This window comes from Lynx canadensis, chromosome C2 (genome assembly GCF_007474595.2).
Source record: "Lynx canadensis isolate LIC74 chromosome C2, mLynCan4.pri.v2, whole genome shotgun sequence".
Lineage (NCBI taxonomy): Eukaryota > Metazoa > Chordata > Mammalia > Carnivora > Felidae > Lynx > Lynx canadensis.
The window spans coordinates 145,557,279-145,580,247 of NC_044311.2; the positions used below are offsets into that span (position 1 = coordinate 145,557,279).

The window sequence follows — 22,969 nt, forward strand, 5'->3', positions numbered from 1 at the left end:
GAATGTGGTCTCTCAAAATATCTTACTGTGCTATACTCGGCCTTCTGCTTGTGCTGATGGGAGATGATAAAATTCCCACATGATGAGATGAAGTGAGGTGAGTGATGTAGACACAGTGACGTAGTGTTAGGCTACTGCTGACCTTTTATTTTTTTAAGTAGGCTTCACATCCAGCAAGGAGCCTGGTGCGGAACTTGAACTCACGACGCTGAGATCAAGACCTGAGCTGAGACTGAGACTTGGAAACGCCTAACCGACTAAGCCACCGAGGCGCCCCTACTACGGGACCTGCGGACGGCAGGTCAGAAGGAGGATCACCTGATTGTGGACGATGGCTGACCATGGACCAGGGGGAAGTGAAACCACAGATAAGGGGAAACTGCTATACAAGTAGTACTCGTTCCGATAGGGGAAAATGACAGCAGGTTGGGCCAGACCAGAGAAGCGGCAAGGAGGAAGGAGGTTGGGGTAGACTCTGAAAGAGAGCTGGGAGAAGGCCATGTTAGGGGGCAAGTGAGTGGACAAATGCCCAGAGACAGGACTCAGGTAGGGCTGACTGGGGGAACAGCCTGCGGACAGCGAGAAGTCAGTCACTCATTAAGCAGGTCATTACAGAACACCCCACGGCAGCCCCTCTAATCCACGCTGAGGCAAATGTACAGAAAAGGGAGGGCACGCAGTCCTGCCTTGCAGAAACACACAGGAACATTCTGGCTAAGAGCACAGATCCTGAAGTCAGGTGACTGGGGCTCCAATTGCTAGCTAGCTCCCCACTTTCTACCTCTGTTGCTTTAAACAAGTTACTGAAGCCAGAGTTAGAACTCCTGTCTAAGTTATTTATTAGGAAGCATTTGTACAGAAAACAAGTTGGGGAGCAGGAAAAGGAAGCCAGAAGGGTTCTCTGGAAACAGGACAAAGGAAACCTCAGAGTTGTCCTAAAATCCGCGTGCCCCGCCCCCATGGTTAGTCCTGCCTAAGGACCGCCCTGGAAGCAGAGGAATTCCTTGGTCAAAGGGGGATCCACCCCCAAGGGCAGCCCCTCCAGCAAAGAAGGAGCCTCATGGGAGTGAAAGCACACGGCAGGGAACAAATATGCACGAAAGCTAAGTGAATCCGAGGCGCTGGGGCAAAGCACGGAAGGCAGGTGCCACGAAGGGGTTCGCCGTTGTTCTAATATCCTTGTACTGTTATCATTTATATCAGTTTTTTTAGCCCTTGAAAAAGCCAAGGAACCCAATTATGATAATCCAGTGTGATGTACATGCTGCAAGGGAGGTCCCCAGGCTGCCTTGTACACGCGGAGAGCGGAGTGGGAAAGGCCGCCGGTCTGGTTCAAGAGCAACAGGTAAGACCGGAGGCACAAGTCACAGCAAGACCCGCAAAAGCAGGGCCTGCCGCGCCGGCTGGGAAACTATAAAAACTGTGGGCATCAGAATGCAAAAGCGTGCAGCCGCTGTGGAAAACAGTAGGGAGGCTTCTCAAAAAACTTAAAAATAGCACTACCATATGATCCACGAGCCCACTCATGGGTATTTTTCATCGGGAAGAAACGAAAGCAGATCTCAAAGAGATACGAGCACTCCCGTGTTCACTGCAGCACGATTCACAACAGCGGAAATGTAAAAACCACCTAAATGTCCAGCAACGGATGAATGGGGGGCAAAAAAAAAACGCAGTGGGTACGGGCACAATGGAATATTAGTCAGCCTTTAAGAAGAAGGAAGTCTTGCAGTATTGCAGCAACGTGGATGAACCCGGAGAACATGATGCCATGTGAAATAAGCTGGTCACAGAAAGACAAATGCCACATGATTCCACGTACATGGGGGCATCTGACATAGTCTAACTCATGGAAGCAGAATGGTGCTTGCCTGGAGCCGGAGGGAGGGGGGAAGTGGGAAGGCGCTAATCATCGGAGATGTTATTTCAGTGATGCCAGATGAAAACGTTCTGGAGATCCACCGTGAAATACTGTGCCGATAGTGAATTACACTGTATTGTACATTTAAAAATCTGTTAAAAGGGTTGGTCTCAGGCTCACTGGGTTGGTTTCAGGTTAACTGCTCTTACTACAGTCAGATCAAAAGAAAAACAACAACACGGTGGGGATCGTGCCTCAGGAAGCATCTGCGATTCCTCCTCTCCCCCGAGCGGGTAGTCCCATATTATTGTTCAAACTCTGAATCGGCCAGCATACGATCAAAACGTGATAAAGGGTGAATAGTGCGGCGTTGTTACCCAACATCCAGGCTTGGGTGGGTTTGTTCATGGCGAGGAAGGCAAACACAAAAAGAATACCTGCAACTCTGTGTAGTCACAAAGCCCCTTGTGGTCTAATTCATTCCCTCCCCCCACCCCCAGGAAGTACAGGAGGACTGACATGGCCCTGTCCCCACTTGGCAGAAGGGAAAGTGAGGGAGGAAGGTGTCTGCGGCATTATTTCTCTGCTCAGAGTGCCTGTAAGGTTGTAGATTTACGGCTTGACCCTTTCAGTGGGAAGCTCTATCAAAAGTAACATGATCTCATGGCCACAGCCCCAGAAAAAACCCATGCTGATACCAAGTTTCCCCTGTTGCACTCCAAAATAATTCCTTCTTCTTCTCCTTTCCTGGTATCACAAGGGCAGGCAAAACTGATGCCAGGAAGACAAAGGTCGGAAGACTACTCCGTGAGGTCTTTGAAACCATATAATCTGAGAATCAGGGGGAATCTTCTTCCTCATGACTCAAAGCATAAAGAATCAATGCTAATCGGTGGTCACTCACAAGGGGCAGACCCAGCCCGTGGGGTCCCTGACATGGCTTGTACCACTGTGCCCTCTTCATCAAGCCCAAAACATTGGCTTGTCCGTGGAATGATCCAACAATGGGACCCTACACATCCAATGGTTCCCAGGAAATCAATTTCAAAGTCTCAAATTGTGAATGAGGAGAATCAGCAACGCCTCTTTCCACAAAACGGCAGTCACAAATAACGAAACTCCTATTGTCCCAGGACAGGAGGATTTGGACAGGGTCCTAAAACAATAAGGACTTTAAAAGCTTGAATCCTCGGGCACTTGGGTAGCTAAGTCAGTTGAGTATCTGACTCTTCATTTCGGCTCAGGTCATGATCCCACGGTTCATGAGATTGAGCCCTACATCGGGCTCTGCTCTGACGACACAGAGCCTGCTTGGGATTCTCTTTCTCCTTCTCTGTCTCTGCCCCTCCCCTGCTTGCTCTCTCGCTCTCTCTCTCTCTCTCTCCCTCTCAAAACAAATTAATAAACTTTAAAAAATAAATAAATAAAAACTTGAATGTTCATTTCCCAACCTTCTGCAAATGCCTCACTTACCCCATCCCAAGGAGAAGAGGCCTCTCTCAAGATCCCCATATGTGCCATCCAAAGAGGCCGATCACTTCCTAGATAAGAGACTAGGATTCAGAATATCACACCACATGGTACCAACCCTCCTCTCCTCCTGGCTTTCAGGTCTAGATATGTGGGCCTCAGTTCACACCAGTTCTACCTACAAGAGCAGACACAGGAAAATAACGGGTTTTATGCTCATTTTTTATGCACTTCTAGAGAATGCAGTATCACCCTCTGAGACAGTAACAAGAGAACACAGGAAAAGTACCGGTATGTTGTAGATGCTCAGTAAATTAGTATTTAGTATTAGTATTTTAATAATCAAAGAAGTATTTAGCAGGCCCTTATTCGACCATGGCTTTGGAGAAAGCACTTTGGCCATAGTTATCCTTGCCCACCAAAATCTCTGGATTTACAGAAGTAAATTTACAGAGATCTCAAACACTGGAGCATACATTTCCAAGGTATTGCATGAGGCTCCATGCTTCAGTACAAGATCTCACAAACCCACTCCTAACCAAACTTTCCAAAAGTGATGATCTCTCCCCCAAAAGTTTTACCAGGGAATACCATGCTGACACTTGTTTTCAAGCAACAGCATCAAAATAAACCAGAGGCGTCGTGTTGCAAAACACTCATGAAGACTATACGCCTCCTTGTCCCCTACTCTCATAAAAACACCAACCAATACAAATAACAGCACAGTTACTCAGCACACTGGGTCACAGCTGACGGGCCAGATCAAAGGCAGCTAGTCAATCTGTTGTTGAGGCCGATTCACCGCAAAAAATGTAAGCCAAGACTCACTCCTCGAGCAGAGCACTGAATGATGTTGGCGTGGCACTGGTAAGCCTTTTCCCAGCTGACGACCCCTTCCCTTCCCCAGTCCAGCCCCTTGCATTATTAGACACCTGAAGAAACACTAACTGATTATGCCATATAGTCCCCGGGACCTTCTTCAATTGACAAACCCCAAGAAGAGCAAACAGCTGCAGGGTTGGATCACTTCAAGAATGCCATATTCCTTTGTGGAGGAATATTACCCAGCCAACTTCCTCACCCTATGCCTCTCACTTCCTTTCTTGGTTGTGAGGTCAGCCATAGCATTAAACAATCCACACTTCCCCCCCCCCACACACCCCCAAAGTACCAAGGAACTTTAAGCTCTAGAAAAACACTCTCAGAAAATGCTATAGCAATAAAACCCTGATATGGTTATCCTCAGCCCCATCTGCCTCCTGGTTTACATTCCCACCAATGGTGCATGAGGGTTCCCTTTTCTCCACAGCCGAACCTTGTTATTTCTTGTCTTTCTGGTAGAGAGCTGGTATCTCGTAGTGGTTTTGCTTTGCATTTCCCTGATGATTAGTGACATTGAGCATCTCTTCTAGAGTAACTGGAGTTCTGGAATAACTACATGTTACCAATTTCCCTTCGGAGAAGCAACCCCACTAACTTACAGCCCCGTCTCTGCCAAGTTTGAGCTAAGTGCTCATTTCATTTCTACGGAAGGGAAAGGAGGCTGGGAGGCAGGGAGGGAGGGAGGAAATAACAGAGCAGTGAGACTCTCAAGGAAGTGAGATAAACTGAAGACAAAAATAATAATCCCAGGAAGGTAACGTAAAAATTGGGGTGGAAGGGGTGCTGAGGTGGCTCCGTCGGTTGAGCGTCTTGAGTTCAGCTCAGGTCATGATCTCAGGGTTTGTGAGTTTAAGCCCCACATCGGGCTTGCTGCTGACAGCATGGAGCCTGCTTTGGATCCTCTGTCCACCTCTCTCTGTCCCTCCCCGGCTTGCGCTCTCTCTCTCTCTCTCAAAAATAAATAAACATTAAAAAAAAAAAATTGAAGGGTCGCCTGGGTGGCTCCATCGGTTAAATGTTCGATTTCGGCTCAGGTTATGATCTCATGGTTCCTGAGTTCAAGCTCCACGTTGGGCTCTGTGCTGACAGCTCAGAGCCTGGAGCCTGCTTCAGATTCTGTGTCTCCCTCTCTCTCTGCGTCTCCCCAACTCACACTGTCTCTCTCTCTCTCTCAAAAGTAAATAAACATTAAAGAAATAATAAAATAAAGTTAGATTTTTAAAACATTTAATTTAAAAACTCAGAGTGGAAAAATATACAGCCAGTATACCACCAATCAACTAGGATAATAAGACGAAAATACTGAAAACATGGAAAGGGACCTTGGTAGCCCATCTGCCCCAAATATGGAGAGAACAGATGGGAGAAGTGGCTTTGTTTCATTCTGTTGCAATAACCTTTCACACTTCTGGAAGGCAGCACCCAGGGAAGCTGTGAGGTTGCAAGTACAACCAGAAAGGGCAGGAGGCGAAAACACGCAACGCGCTGCACCCCATTAAGTGCCCACTTTGTTCCAAATCACCAGCCAGGTGCCTTACAGGAGTACTCAGAAATCTCACAACAGCCCCCTGAGCAATTTTCATTATTTCCATCTCACAGGAAGGGAAATGTAAGCTCAGAGGGGTTAGGCAACTTTCTGGAAGTCACAGAGCTAGCTACAAGTGGCAGAACAAGAATTCGGATCCGCGGGCACCTGACTGGCTCGGTGGGTAGAGCACGTGGCTCTCGATCTCAGGGTCGTGAGTTTGAGCCCCACACTGGATGTAGAGATTACTTAAATAAATAAACTGAAAAGAAAAAAGACTTCAGATCCAGGTCTTTCTGGCTCTAATGTTCTCGTTCTTACACGGTCACAAACTCAGAAAGATTTTCCGAGAAAAACGTTAAAATGCCAAGACTCATGTATTAAATATGAACCAAAATGAAACTTTCTTGGTCATTACAGCAAATTTCCTCTGCCCTAGTACAAAATAAATCTGTATTGTCAAGTAGGTTGAAGGGTACCTACAATTCACATTAAATTACCAGCAAGTCTTATGTAAATTCTAGCTAGAAGTTTCCAAAACAATTTCACAGGGTGTGCCCCAGTGAATGTACAAAACCATCTTAGAACAATTTGATGCACTGGGTAGGATTCTCAAGAACACCAGGTATGGTTTAATAAAACCGAGAAACATTATTTCAGAGACACATAAAAATGAATACAGAATGTCTGCCTCCTTACAGCCAGGAGACTCAGTTACTTAGTTTTAAAGGCTCTTAACATCTTTTTTGACAGTGTTCCACAGCACAGAATTTTTAAAATGCATGTAAACTTAAGAAAGGAGGCAGTGTTTATGTTTCATTTCAAATACAAACAAAACCCAAAGTTGGTTCTTTCAAATGCCAGTAAAATTGATAATACATTAGCAAGACTGACCAAGAAGAAGAAAAGCACAAATAACCAATGCCAGGAATGACAAAGGAAAACATTTCTACAGATGCCATACGGTCTTTTAAAATATTATAAAAGGATATTATGTACAACTTTCTACCAATAAATGTTAATATTTACGTGAAATAGAAAAATTCCTATAAAAGACTATCTAGTTACTAAAACAAGATAATCTTAATGGCCCTATTTCTATTAAACAAATTGAACCTGCCACTTCAAACACACACACACACACACACACACACACACACACACACACACACAATCAGAGCCAAACCTCTTCTTTATGGGAGAGGTAAGAGGACCTTGAGGAAAAAAATAATGATACAGAAATTGTAACATTCTCTCACACCTACCTACACCTACCAATTCATATAGGAGAAGTAATCTAATTCCAAATGTCTACATGAAACAGTCCCATGTGATCTCTAAATACCTTTATGAATAATATACTCCCTTTCTCTGGCTGAGGATTATCGTTCCATTAAACTCCATGTGAACAAGGGTCTATTAGTTTCACCAGCACTATCACGAGATCCAATTGGGTTGTCTTTCCTGTTGAGTGAGTTGCTACAGACTTCTTAGGGGTGGAGGAAGCAGGCCACACAACTTCACTCGAGCATCAAGTTCCCATCTCCATGCCATGCTCTTTCTTGAGCCCTCAAGGAACACAGGACTCTAGCGGTTGTGACAGCCTGGACCATGCAACCTGTTGGTCTTTCCCGGGACGCGTCTACTTTGCTTTAAAAGTCATTTCAGGGGCGCCTGGGTGGCGCAGTCGGTTGAGCGTCTGACTTCAGCCAGGTCATGATCTCGCGGTCCGTGAGTTCGAGCCCCGCGTCAGGCTCTGTGCTGACAGCTCAGGGCCTGGAGCCTGTTTCAGATTCTGTGTCTCCCTCTCTCTCTGACCCTCCCCCGTTCATGCTCTCTCTCTCTCTCTCTGTCTCAAAAATAAATAAACATTAAAAAAAAATTTAAAAAAAATAAATAAATAAAAGTCATTTCATTTCGGGGACACCTGGGTGGCTCAGTCGGTTAAGTGGCGACTTCCATTCAGGTCATGATCTCGCGGTCCATGAGGTCAAGCCCCGCGTCGGGCTCTGTGCTGATAGCTAGGGGCCTGGAGCCTGCTTCTGTTTCTGTGTCTCCCTCTCTCTCTGCCCACTCCCCATTCGCACTCAATCTCTCTCTGCCTTTCAAAAATGAATAAATGTTAAAAAAAAAAATTTTTTTTTAAAGTCATTTCATTTTACTTCTGTATCATTAACTTCAGGGAAGCTGAAGGTGGAAGTAAACTAAGTAAAACTGTGGCCACAGCAACCCGGCCCCTGACCCCAAGGTTCAAATGGAAGGTGCCAAGAGAAAGCCAGGCTGCCCCACTGTCAGATCAGGAAGATGATAAAATCAACTATTGATATCCTCCTAATTGCACCCACCCCAGATCAGGGAGAAACACTTGTAAAATGAAATTTGGTTTTCTATCAGCATAATGACAGCCACACATTTCTTCCCTTCTGTGAAGGTGCCCTAAAAATAAGATGATTCTCTAAGAATTCATAGGAAGGATTATTTTAAACTACACACACACACACACACACACACACACAGCTCCCACTGCCCTGCACCAACCTGTTGATCAGATATGAAACAGGTGAATTGGGTAAGTGAGCCCAAAAGCTTCCATCGGACCCTCATGCAGAAGCAAAACCACAAAGCTCTAAAAGGGGCTCCAAAATAAAATCTAAAGAATGTTTACAAGAAACTTTACCTTTGGCCAACTTTATCATTTGCTGCAACATATATTAAGTGTCGCTTGCAATGATCCCAACCAGGGTGCCAGCCTCCACCCAAACTTCCTCTCCCCACCCCGCCCAAATCTGACTTAGGCAATCAACCTGGAGAGAAAGCAGCTGCCATAGAAAAACTCATACTTTTCAAAAAATTTTTCTGGATACACAAATGACACCTCAACGGCTAGGAAGTCTTGAGCTGAACTAAATCAGACACAAAATTAATGAGAAACCCAAGACTTCGGATGCCTCCCTAAAGAATTCCCATACTGACCCGGGGGGCCTGTCGGGCGCCCCAGCTTCAGAACATTCCTTCAGAAATACTGAATCCCAATGGATTCATTGTCAACGGCACTGACCTGGCATTACAGAACGGGCAGCCAGACAGCGGGGACAGTGGGGACAGAACGCACCTCTGGTGGGTAACCTGATCCCCCGGCCTCCCTCCCGCCCGCCCTTCCCCATAGGATCCCTGGATACCGAAGGCAAAGGGGTAAAGGTGAAGGGCTCACAAAGCCCCCATCCTCTCTTTGCCCGGGAGCCGGGACCCACACAGGCAGTGTCCCCCCACCCCCTCCCCCCAGGGATCCCGGCGCAGCGTGGAGACGCTGCTCGCCGATTCCGCGGGGCTCGGGGCTCCGGGCTCCGGGCGCACAGGTCCCCTCAACGCCGCCGCCGAGCTCAGGACCCCATCGGCCTCTGCTTGTCCACAGCCGCCTCGGCTGCTTGCCCCTCGCCACCCGACACAAAGAAATTCGCCGGTGGAAAGAATGGGCTTGAAATTAACGCTCACCACTGCTCGGCACGGCGCGCATGCTTCCCCGTCTTGCTTCACGTCTCCAAACTTCCAGTAACAGAAATGAGGAAGCAGCAGCCTTCCCCGGCTTCTGGCAGAGGGAGTGGGCGTAACTTGTGAAGTTTCGTGCTGTGATGAATCTGGTCATTTGGGTGTGTTGGAGAGGGTTTGTCGCTCCTCCCCACCCACCGTCCCCTCCCTCCTCTCCACCTCCCTCCTCTCCACCTCCTTCCCCAATTTAATTCTCCCCTCCATGTTCCCCAGACCAAGAGCCCAGACGGGCTGTCACTCAGGGTCGCGGCTCTGGGCTCCTCACAACCTTAGGGGAAGAGATTTATTCCTAACAGATCTTAACCACTTCACAGATGAACCTGGGCACCCTGCAGACAGCATAAGTTCCTGTCACATTTATTTCGCACATGGCAAGAAGGCAGTGCCTCTTTCTGGATTTGAAAGGCCAGAAATCTTAAATAATTGCACCGTGCTCCCCACCCCAGAACAGGCAGGAATGTGGATAGGTTAGTCAGTGGAGGCCTAATTCCTAAACATCTATTGAAAAAGAGTGGGGGACAGAAAGGCAAAACAAAACACTTACAACTGCCCCTGTTTCCCTGAAAACTTACTACAAAATATTTCAGGCATACGAAAATATACCTGAAAATAAAATAATGAGCCCCCAAGTACCTATCATGCAGCACAAAAAATTAAAATTACCAACATAGTTAGAGCCATGTGTAAACTCCTCCCTGAAAGACATCCCACTTTCCCTCCCCCCAGAAAAATGCCATAAATTTGGTTTCCCACCAGCAATATTTATACCACAGTTCCTGAGCACTCTAAACGATACGCGCTAACTTAAAAGTCCACCCAAAAGCAGTCCAACGATCATCCCTTTGCTAGGCCTGACCTCGGTTCTGAAACAGAAGTTTCATGGAATAAAACTAAAAATGACCGCACACATTAAATGAAGCCTCAGGTGGCTGGTTAAAGAGAATGAAAGGAATCACAATACAAGAAAATAGGAGATCTAGAATGACAAGTGGAGGCCATATCTGTAACAGGTGAAGCATTCATGGGTGAAATTGATAGATTAATAGAGCATTATCATTTTACAAGGTTAATAGCTGTGTCAAAGCCAAGAATACTGACCCAGGCTGCAAGGGGCATCCCTCAAAGACCCAGGCTACAGAAATAAAAAAACATTCATTAAAGAAGTCCTAATTACTCAAACGCCGGCCAGGGCTATAGGTTGGGAATGACATTCAGAGAAGGGAACTTTTGAGATAATAATGATAAAAGTCAAAAGAATGTAAACCATGATACCTCAAAATTGACTCATATAGGGGCGCCTGGGTGGCGCAGTCGGTTAAGCGTCCGACTTCAGCCAGGTCACGATCTCGCGGTCCGTGAGTTCGAGCCCCGCGTCGGGCTCTGGGCTGATGGCTCGGAGCCTGGAGCCTGTTTCCGATTCTGTGTCTCCCTCTCTCCCTGCCCCTCCCCTGTTCATGCTCTGTCTCTCTCTGTCCCAAAAATAAATAATTAACGTTGAAAAAAAATTTTTTTTTAAATTGACTCATATATATGAAGATGAAGAAGGAGAAACCTAGTTCATCCTTATATTTCCCTACATAGATGGCATAAGAAGCTGGCATAAGTAGAAAAGTGAATAACTATTTGTTCCATGAATGAAGTAAATAAACAAAAGAATGCCCATGAAGAATCGTGAAAGAACAAAATGAACAGAGGGGGTGCTTGGAATCAGCGCTGGTCCCTTGCTGGGAAAATCAGTGGACTCTGCCCCCGTGGGAACACTCAACAACAGTGGGGACAATTTTCGGTTGCGACACCTTGGGGGAGCTACTGGCATCTAGCAGGCAGAAGACAAGGATGCTGTACAGGAAAGCCTCCCAAATGACAAATGACAAAGAAGCATCCAGCCCCAAATGCCAATACTGTTGGCTACTGAGAAGCCCTGGGAGACAGATTTCACCATCAACAGTCACTGAATTTATTCATTCCGTATATGATCATCAACATTATGATGAGACTCTCCAGGGACTTAGAAGAATATAGACTAGCATTTCTTCTCCTCTTCCACTGGGCAGCATTTGAGGGCTGGACCATCTGCGTGGGACCAGAAGACGGTGGGCATGGGAGTCAGAAGCAGTAAAGCATTCAGGGATACGGAACACAGCTGGAGGCCCAGGCACTCACTAAGTTAAGGACCTGTGTCAAATGTGGATGGAAATTATCATGGGGGTGGGGAGGAAGATGATGTCAGGCTTGGGTATCAGCTTTAGAATCACAGAGAGCACATCTGGGGGGAGGAGGCATGATACCTTGCTGAAAGAGATATGAAAGATACACAGACAAAGCAGGCTTATCACAGTCACCAGCCATTTCTCCACTGACAATCTTTAGCTGGAGACGCTCCATTGAGAACAGGAAGGATGTTTAATCTCATTACAGCTTATCGAAAAGAAAAGTTACAAATCCGCTTACAGGAAAAAGAATACAAGCACCACCACTGTCTACCAGTTAGGGTGAAGGACCTACAAAGTGAAGATATCTTTTCTACAGGTTTTCTGGTCTCATCATTACCTAAGAAGCGTTTCCTTTAACTCTAGAATGCTATATACGCCTTTTTTTTCTTCTTTCTTATATTATTTTTTAAGTTTACTTATTTATTTTGAGAGAGAAAGCACAAGTGGGGGAAAAGGGGGAGAGAGAGAGAGACAGAGAGAGACAGAGACAGAGAGAGAATCCCAAGCAGGCTCCACACTCAGCACAAAGCCCAACGGGGCCAAACTCACAAACCATGAGATCGTGACCTGAGCCGAAACCAAGAGTCAGATGCTTAACCGACTGAGCCACCCAGGCGCCCCTCTTTCTGATATTACTTAATTTCTGCTTGGGGAGGGAGAAGAGCCTTGCCCTTGTTGCTCAGCGTTTCTCAAAAGGGGACACAGAACAGTGGGTTGGCTCCTCTGGAATGCCCTTGCAGCCTAACACACGGTATATATGTGATAAGTGCATGTTGCATAGAACTGAATCAGTCTTCACCTCATTGCCCATCTCTCAGGCCTAAAAGTAAAGACTCTCCTATAGTCTCTTCTGGAGGAATCTTCAGGGCACCCTGGGTTCAAGAGTCTGAACTACCTGTGAGCACATATACAACCTGCTGGTTTCAGGGCGCCTGGGTGGCTCGGTGGGTTGAGCGTCCGACTTCAGCTCAGGTCATGATCTCGGGGTTTGTGAGTTCGAGCCCCACATTGGGCTTGCTGCTGTCAGCACGGAACCTGCTTTGGATCCTCTGTCCCCCTCTCTCTCTCTCTGCCCCTCCCCGGCTTGTAGTCTCTCTCTCTCTCTCAAAAATGAACATTAAAAAAAAAAAAAAATTGGAGGGGCGCCTGGGGTTAATCGTCCAACTTCGGCTCAGGTTATGATATCATGGTTCATGAGTCTGAGCCCCACATTGGGCTCTCTGCTGACGGCTCAGAACCTGGAGTCTGCTTCAGATTCTGTGTCTCCCTCTCTCTCTCTCTCTGCCCCTCTCCCACTCATGATCTGTCTCTCAAAAATAAATAAACATTAAAAAAATAAAAAATTAAAAAATCCTGCTGATTTCATTCAGGGGCTGGGAGGTTGCACAAGACCCGACACAGGTGACAGCCCACCAACATCAGAACCCAAGAGGTCCTCGGGCAGCGGCCACCAGCCCCAGGCAGGGCTGCTCTTGGCATTAAAGGAAGGAAGGGTGCCAAGTAGTGGCCCTCTCCACACACCCCTGTACAAATGGGCGGTAAGGACACCCTATCCCTCATTATATTATCAGCTTCTTAACCTGCGGTTCTAAAAGCCACTGGTCTTGCTGCTGCTTTTTTTTTTTTTCAACGTTTATTTATTTTTGAGAGACACAGAGAGACTCAGAGAGACCGAGTGCAAGTGGGGGAGGGGCAAAGGGAGAGGGAGACCCAGAATCCGAAGCAGGCTCCAGGCTCCGAGCTGTCAGCACAGAGCCCGACACGGGACTGGAACGTACAAACCGCAAGATGGTGGCCTGAGCAGAAGTCGAACACTCAACCGACCGAGCCGCCCAGGCACCCCTGGTCTTGTTTCTGAAAACCAAGGAAAGGAGAAGGAAATGAGAATGTGAGCACGGTTACGAGTCCCACCAAAAGCAATGAACCTAATCATGAATGTACGGTGTTTCTGTTCCAAAGAAATGCAACCAGTAGAGGGAGCACAGTCAACTTTTGTTTTTAACAATTTCCCAAGATCAGGATAAACCTGGGGACAGTGTTAAGTGATAGAAGGCACAAAAATAATCAACCATTACCACAAATAAGATTTATGTAAAACTATTTTGAAAAACTGTAAGTCATGACACCCTTATGAGGCATTTGTACTGTTCATGGATATTTACACAAGAGCCAGCTACACAGATATAAGAAGGTCATATAACGAATAAATAAATACATGTTGGGCAACAACATTTGGTAGGTGGGGGAGGAAACTCACAAAGGGCCAAACATCTCTCTTTCCCTTTGTCAGCTGAATTTACGCCCAGAAGCAAAAAACGATGCGGAGTTTATTTAAGTTATTTTCCCCATAGATTTTAATTCAGTCTTTATCGTGCTGTTTTCTAAATTTGACCTCCCATAGCCGACTTTTAAAATTCCTTTCAAACTGTGTCCTCAATGACACAAATGCCTTCCTTTTTTATTAAATAAAAAAAAATGTTTTTTTAATGTTTACTTGCTTTTTGAGAGAGACAGAGCGTGAGCGGGCGAGGGGCAGAGAGAGAGAGACACACACAGAATCGGAAGCAGGCTCCAGGCTCTGAGCTGTCAGCACAGAGCCTGATGCGGGGCTCAAACTCATGAACCGTGAGATCATCACCTGAACCGAAGTCGGCCGCTTAACCGACTGAGCCACCCAGGCACCCCCACAAATGCCCTCCTTAAGCAAGACTCTTCTGGATTTCTGTTCAAGGATCTTCGGAACCAACGTGATCAAACACCAGGGCAACTTAACCGAAAAAGCGTTGCAATCAGCAGAGCCGACAAGGTCCAAGAATTCGATGCCAGCTCCGGCAATGGTTCTTACCTGCACCTACCCCAGCACCTACCCCGGCAAGCGCAGACAGCTGTGGTAGGCTCCCAGGAACACGTCCACAACTGTCCACATCAACCTGCTGTCGCCTAGCAACAGCAAGCCCGCAGCCCAGCTGGAGAAAAAGAGCATTCTCCTCCTCAAGTTAGGGGAAGTCCACCAGGGGGGCCGACGAACACAGATGGTCTGAACCCAAGCAGATGACCCCCCACGATGACTGCAGACCCAGATCCAGATCCCCTGGATTATCCAGCATCGCTCTGGAAATTGAGAAGCTTCTCCATGAATACATTTTGTGGCTAGCTACCGACGGATTGCCAAGATCAATTTTTTTCTATTTGAAACCGATTAAAAGTCTAAATATGGATCCATCCAACCCACTCTTGTGCCGGACGGTGTGAGGATCACCAGGAACATGGACATGTTTGAAAACCCTTGACTCAGCCCCGGATGAGGCCTTCCTTCTCTCTGAGAGACAAACCGAGGCCCTTCCTTTCAGACAATGTCTTCAAGTGCAGACCCTCATTACATTTGATTGGATACAGGGGCACCCGGGTGGCTCAGTCGACCAAGCATCTGACTCTTGATTTCAGCTCAGGTCATGATCTCACAGTTTGTGAGTTCAAACCCCACATCGGGCTGTGCGCTGAAAGTGCAGAGTCTTCTTGGGATTCTCTCTCTCTCTCTCTCTCTCTCTCTCTCTCTCTCTCTCCCTCCCTCTCTCTCTGCCCCTCCTCTGCTCATGCTCTCTCTCTCTCTCCCTCTCTCTCTCTGTCTCAAATTAAATAGACTTTAAAATTTTTTGATTTGAGGGGCACCTGGATGGCTCAGTTGGTTAAGTGGCCGACTTCGGCTCAGATCATGATCTCGTGGTCCATGAGTTCGAGCCCTGCGTCGGGCTCTGCGCTGACAGCTCAGAGCCTGGAGCCTGTTTTGGATTCTGTGTCTCCCTCTCTCTCTGACCCTCCCCCGTTCATGCTCTGTCTCTCTCTGTCTCAAAAATAAATAAATGTTAAAAAAATTTTAAAAACAATTTTTTTGATTTGATACAAAAATGTTTTACAACTTAAATCTTACACCAACCTTAGTGACTTTGAATACGGTTTTCTCCATCTGAAAACCAAATGCCTAACAAATAAGCAGAGTAATCCTGAAAAATATAAAATCAGAAACACACCAAGAAAATCTCACCAGCCTTTAAATGCCACCTGGATCCAGAATACACTTCAGGGACTGAATGAGTAGCAAGTTCCTTACAATCCAGAGGCTTTGATTTTCTCCAACTATTAAATGGCAATATCCCAATTAATATTCTCTGGCCTCCTAGTTCTATCTTCCAGTTGTGTGTTTCCAGGATTGTAAAACTCCCATTGCTTTCATGGCCCCAAATGACAACGCCTTGCCCAACAACATTTGTCCCACACGCCAAAGTCAAGAGTCTCAGGACTCACCGGTGGCTCACGCACTTATGACTGAAGCCAGGCTTGTAACTGGAGGGGAGAGGGGAAAAGGGAGGAAGTGCAATCCAAGGATAAAGGTAACAAAGAAGGCAAAGGAAAAGTCCATGAACCTCTAGCACTGAATAGCAATAAACCATATGGGGCCAGATGCTGTCCTGCCCACACACACAGCGAGGCTGTTGGTGCCAAAGGCCCTGTGAGCCTTGCACAAGAGGTACGTGTGGTTCGTGGGGGCGAGAGCATCTGGGTTTTCCCTGGCGTGGGCTCTTTCAGACACCTCTCTGCTCGGCAGCAATAAACAATAATAATTATTATTGGCACTAACAGCGAGATCGTGCTGAATAAACTCATGTAAGAAGATAAGAAGTCAAGTTCTAATTTCAGTCCTGCCTTCTCTCCAAAGAATGTGCAGCCGAGATCGCCTTACAATCCTCAATGTAGCCCCCGAGGGAGTGTTCCCAGGGGGCGTTCAGGGAGCAGTCCCACTGAGGAGGCCTCGTTTGGTCAAGGGAGAAGCCAGGGTGTGTAATGAGAGGGCCTTGTTCAAGTCCAGGCCTCCTCCAACAAGCAGAGCCAAGCCATGTGGCTTCCCTTTCGGTAAAATGGGAAGTTGAAATCGACGCCTAAGGACAACCCATCGGGTTGTGTGGATAAACAGGCTTTGCGTGGGGCACATGCCCAGAGCTTTCCTTAAGAGGCACTAAATGTACAAATACAATTTGCAGTCAGGAAACAAGCAACCATGTTAGTGTTTTAAATGTTTTTGAGGTTTTCGTATTGCTATTTGGGTCACGGATAGAAGTATAGTTCAGATACTGGTTATGCACCTGGTGAGAGAGTGGGGGCCCTTCCAACACCCCGGGGCCTCAGAGAGACCCCGTGAGCCCTTGCTCGAGTCCCTGTTGCGGGGAAGCAGCAAGCCCCCTCATGAGGATTGCCACAGCGAGACACAGAGGCCCTTGGAGCTCACCAAAGATAACCAACATTAAGAGGACTTGTTTTGGGGGCTCTTGGGTGGTTCAGTCGGTTGAGCGTCTGACTTCGGCTCAGGTCATGATCTCACAGTTTGTGGGTTCGAGCCCCATGTCGGGCTCTGTGCTGACAGCATGAGACCTGGAGCCTGCTTCGGATTCTTTATCTCCGTCTCTGCCCCTCCTCCCACTCATGCTCTGTCACTATCCCTCAAAAATAAGATAAAACATTAAAAAAAAAAAAGTACTCGTTTTTATGGTTGATGATTTTGATTTTTATTTTATATTAAAACATGGGTAATTATCCTTTCATAGTTCATGGGCCAAAACCTTTTGGAGGAAGGGTAGGTAGGAACAAGGTGAGATAGATAGTATGGACACACACAGCACATGGGTGCGATGGTGACGTAAAAAGGACCATGCCCATGGATGTGTTTCTAGCACCTGACATCTTACACAGTCCTCTGCTCAGGATGGGCCCATAATCAGTGAAAATTAGGTGACTTTTTTTTTTAACTTTTTAAATTTTCTATTTAATTTTTAATGTGTATTTATTTTTGAGAGAGAGAGAGAGACAGAGCTCGAGCAGGTGAGGGGCAGAGACAGAGGGAGACATGGAATCCAAAGCAGGCTCCAGGCTCTGAGCTATCAGCACAGAGCCCGACGCAGGGCTTGAATTCACAAGCTGTGAGATCATGACCTGAGCTGAAGTCGGACGCTCAACCGACTGAGCCACAAGGCGCCCCTAAAATTAGGTGACTTCTAAAGTCAGAGAAAACATGCAAATGAGAATCCACTTGTCTTGCTTTCCTTTCTAAGAACATAGACATTTGATTTTATGGACCTTATGAGTACTTGGTGGCATTTTCCCTAACGTAAACAAAACTCCAACATGCAAAGATTATTTTCAATCAGAAAATACAATAAGCGTATATCTTAGAATATCAAGTGAACGGGGTGGGCAACACAGAGGCGCAGACCCAAATACATAGGAGTGAGGAAGGGCTTCTGATTATTCATCCATTTGAGGTCAGAAGGGTTAAGTGACTCACTCAGGCTCACATAATAAAATAATGGCAGATCCAGTCTAGAACCCAGATCTACTGAAACAAATCTGCTGTATGTCCTGCCCACTCCATTATTCCCTCCTTAAAAAAAAAAAAAATCCATCAAATAAACATTAAATGCAGTCTGTGCATATATAATTTTGGCCCCAACACAGTACAAAAGGCACTTATAAATAAAGAATGATAGAAATTGAGCCCATCGAAAAGTAATAAGCAAACCATAATAACCGGATGCCTGAGACACTGCTTGGCTCAGCCCCAGATGGCCAACAAGAGGCTCAGAGACCTGGGACGGAAGGACGCAGTCAAGCCAGGACGGCTGAAGGCAGCCTGATTCAGCAGCAGCCAGCATCCTCCCAAACAAATTACAGTGCTAGGCTTGGCGAGACTGCAGGTAAGGCTGGCGGAGACGCAGGACGGATTCGTACGTACATGCCCAAGGGGTCATGTGGGCATCCAGGCCAAAGACAAGGCCTCCTCCGATTTCTGCCCAAGAAATTAAAACCTGTCTCTACAGATACTACAACGGATACTGCACAACAGCATCCTTCCGCCTGCACCAGAACGTGCACCTGTAGCCCTCTGCACGGTTGGCAAAACGTGTAAACAGCCCAGGCGTCCATCCGCAGATGAACAGATGAACAAAAGGGGGCCCATCCATACGACAGATGAATACACGGCCATCAAAAGGAATGAAGTTCAGAACAGGATCCAAAAGGATGAATCTTGAAAAGATTCAAAGCAAAACAACGCTTTGCATAATTCCGCTGATATGAAATATCTACAAATCGGCCAATTCAAATTCTCTGAAAGGAAGACTCCGGGTTACCAAATGCCGGGGCGGGGGGGGGGGGGGGGGGGGGCAGGGGGCAGGGGAATCACAGCATAATGGTTGGAGCATTACTGTTTCAGCCACGAAAGAGTTTGGGACATAGATAGTGGTGATCATGGTAGAATACTTTGAATGTAATCAATGCCACGGGACAGTACGTGTAACAATGGTCAAAATGGCAAATTTTATGTTACGTAGATTTTACCGTAACTTTTTTTTAAAGACCCCCCCCCAAAAAAAAAAGAAAGAAAAGAAACCCCACATCATTTTCAATCTATTGGCTCAGGACCACGTAGCTTTTCAAGACATTGCTGCTCAAAAACCAAAAGGAATCAAAACGTTAATCTAAGCACATTAACCAGCTTTAAAATGTACCTGTTCTCCCTGTCACTTTACCATGATCTTAATCTCATAACTAAAAGAGCAGATTTTCTCTGATTGTAAGAGATTAAATAGGATTGTCTAACCGACGAAATTCAGGCTGTTACAATTATAACGACGAAATTCAGGCTTTTGCAATTATAACGACGAAATTAAGGCTTTTGCAATTACAAAGGTAAAACAAGGAATACCTCTTCGCATGCAAAGCTTTCACAGCACGCAGGGCAGGCATCACAGTCACACCTGTAGGCAACACTCCTGACCCTACATCGGCTTCCCCCAACCTGTTCCCATCCTAATTTCAAAGCAGATCAAGAAACCTACAAGGGGTGGACCGAAGTCCGGCACCATCAGAGTGAGAGAAATAAATCAAACTCAAGTGACCAATTGAATACATGAAATGGCACACATCTGGGCAACCACATTTTGCACATTTGACGGACCCGAAATGGCCAGGAATTCCTTTTCTAGTCATAAGCCCATCACCTAACCCTTGGAAAGCCTCAGCCTCTCATCTCTCAAGTGGGTTATAATAGTATTTCGCTCATGACGCTACTCAAGAGTGAATCACGTTTCCTGAGCACTTCGTGAAAACCACAGGGCTGGTGGGGGGAGGGGGAGGCTGCTCATCCATTTTTGTACCCGGTCCTCATGCCAACAAAGCATAGACACTAGACCCATTTCACAGATAGAGAGACTGAGGCACAGAAAGGTTAAGTGAACTGCACAAAGCCGCCTGGCACGCAGGAGTCAGGTCTGAAATTCCAACCTGGTCTCTCTGAGGCGGGGACGGTAGCTGTCCCTCATTTGACTGCTACATCTGGCCTATTTCTTGTCACCTTGCGTGTGTTTTCATTATCGCCATCATCTTTAGCAGTCACACATGCTGGGCTTGCAACGTCAGAGAGCCGAACCTGACTCTCAAAGCCTGAGCTTGCTCACGGGGTACCTCACGCCCTTCTCAAGACCAAATGTAGCAGGCCAGCGACATACTTCGGGGCTTGCCACGAAGCTCCTGGCAGGTAACCGTCACTCCGTGACGAACAAGGTATCTAAGAGAAGCAAGTGAAACTGGGCAACAAAGAATATGCACAAGGTATGTGTAGGAATCTCATAAATGGATTCACTGGACCCTCTTGCAGAACCAAGTTCCCCTGCAAAAGGCAAGTTCAAGGTCTGGCGTGAGATAATTGACCATTAGGTGGTTATTTTATACTCCACCATTCACAGTGGTGGTTCACGATAAAAAAAAAACAAAACAAAACAAAAAAAAAACCATAAGGAACAGAATTTTTGCTCCCGCTCTCCCAGACTTCCCAGTAAAACATAGCAGGTGACTCACAGGATGACACAGTGTCCCCGATGCAGGCACCGAGAGTGACACACGCCGGCCATTTGGTGTGGGGTAGGCTCACACAAGCAGGTGGACAGACTTCACCAGATCACCTGAAACACCAAGGCTCAGCCTTCCCCTCCCAGCCATCTGGTTTCTGGGAAACAGGATTTCCTCCACATTGGGTGGCAATGACAGAATCCTTGCTGAGGGCTGGCCTGAGGGCTAGCCATGACCAAGACAAGCCATCTCCAACTTCCACTTTTCTAGCTCCAACGAAGTCACACACCTTTCTTAGAGGTGGGCGTATGATTCAGACTTCTGGCTCCTGCCAAAGCCCTGGACCCTGAGTGCCTTTGTTCTTTTTTCTGGCCACAGATGGAACTCAGCCCCTTAAAGAACAACTGTAAACTTTTGCCCACAGAACTTCCCATTGGGCAAAAATTAGTCAGGTGGGCTGGGTCTGAGGTCAGCAACCTCCTGAAGGAACACTCACCAGACAGCCTACCCTATCCCCAAGAAAGTCAAATATAACTGTTAATGAACTGCCCATTTCCACAGTCTCATAGATACATATTGACACATACGTAGATCCTATTGGATCATTCTATTTCCTAATATTAACCAAAAACAAGATTCCTGGTCTTTAGCATTAGCATCGGCTTTGTTTTCATAAGGACTTGGTACCAACTTGTGCTATTTGCTTCCATGGGGACTCACCTTTACTCTGAGCATACACGTGACCTTGGACTTGAGGTCCTTCTTCACTGTCATCTTCTCAGTGAGATATTCCTAGCCACTCCCCAACCCTTCCCCCACCCCCCACCACCACCACTCTCCCCTGGCTCATTTCCCTTCTCACTTCCCTAATTCATTGTTTGTTCCTGTAAACATACGTGGGCAAGGATGTTGATCCATTCTTCTCCCAACTCTATCTTGAGTGCCTACAAGAAAGTTTAGCACATGGCAGACCCTCAACAAATATTTGTTGACTTCGACTGAATACACTCTCATCATGATAACGAAGACCAGAAGCATGATCAGAACCACCCAGGCCTGAGATCGCTCCTTGAATTCCAGAAATAAAGTCCTGTACCACTTCCTTCTGAACCCCAAACAACAGGAAGAGAAACAGGGAACAAGGAGGGAAGTGTACATTTATTCCAACAATATGCAAGTGCTTGGACTTTTCAACGTAAGCTAAGGATTTTCAAGACGCAGCATGCTAAATCTCTGAAACGCCATTTTGTTAACCCAAAGACCAGTAATCTCTCCATACAGTCAACATCATGCATCCCACCCTCAGCTCACCACCTCCCATTTTTCCAGAACAACCCCCTCAGACCACCACCTTGGGGTGGCCCTCAAAGCCATGCTGCTTCACAGTCCTCCCGGGTCTGTCACTGAGCTCCCTTCCTTAACTCCCTGGGCCCTCTACCACTTGGTCACATCCATCTGACAAAGATAACGACCTGGTTAGATCCAACCAACTAATTCCCCGGTGGGTACCTGCACTCAGAGAGCTGAACAGTCCACTGGTCCTCCTTTAAACCCATGACCACTAACGGCAAGTCCGCCCTAAATGAAAGTGGCAATCTCATACCAAAGTTCCCAGTCCATCCACCCCTTCGTGAAGTTCACATCTACCCTTCTTGTCCCAAATGCCCAATAATCTCTCCTCACCTTTTTTCTCGGCAGATGATCTCTTGTCCTCCTGCTGTGAGAAAACTGAAGCAACTGGATAGGACTATCACAACTTCCAAGCCTGTGTATATACACCAACGAGCGTCTGTCTGTACCCAAATGCTCTACAGGAAACAATCCACATCCCATCTAAAACCAATCCCTCCTCCTGTGACTAGACCCTACACAACCCCTTCCTGCACTCAAGGACAATGTTCCAGCAATTTCCCTCTCTCTCCTCTACACTATCAAATTTCTTTGCTCTCCTGGTGCATCCCAGCAGTAGGAAGAGATGCCTTTTTCCTCTAAATCCAAATCACCTGTCAACACGGCCACCAGTGCCACTATACTCTGAGCAACCATCTTCTCTCTGCTAGGCTAGAGCCAAACTCCTTAACAAGTCTCCCTGTTTATACAGTCCAGTCTCACCCAAGAGCCAGAGGGGTCTCTCTGATGTGCAAATCAGAGCACACTAACCTCTGCTCAATCAAGGGGTAAAAGCCAAATTCCCTGGAAGGCTCTACGAAGCCTGTCATCTCTCACCTCCTGCTCCTTCTCCCCTTGCTCATGTCACGTCAGCCACACTTGGCCTCTCTGATGGTCCCCGAACTTTCCAGACACACTCCCTCTTTCTGGAAAATTCCACATACTCATTTAGTTAATACCTTTAAGTCCTCATTCAGATGGTACTTCCTCATGACTGTATCCTAACTGGCTCGAACCTTCCCCCCCAAAATGGCCCCTCTTCCCAAAGCAGCTCTACTTTTCCTTTTTTCCATGATAATTTTGCTATCTTTTTTCTAAGTTTACTTATTAATTTTGAGAGAGGGTGCAGGCGTGTAAGTGTGCACATGCAAGCAGGGTAGGGGCAGAGAGAAGGAGAGAGAGAATCCC

At 46.7% G+C, this 22,969-nt stretch overlaps 1 protein-coding gene across 1 annotated transcript in view; it reads right to left on the reverse strand.

The window, feature by feature from the left end:
- The window catches only part of TIAM1 (TIAM Rac1 associated GEF 1), a 189,302-nt gene extending 179,974 nt beyond the window's left edge, over positions 1–9,328 (reverse strand). Inside the window, exon 1 of the mRNA XM_032594597.1 lies at positions 9,231–9,328. The gene's annotated coding sequence lies outside the window, so the exon portion shown is untranslated. The remainder of the gene's footprint in view (positions 1–9,230) is intronic.
- Between the last annotated feature and the right edge of the window lie 13,641 nt (positions 9,329–22,969).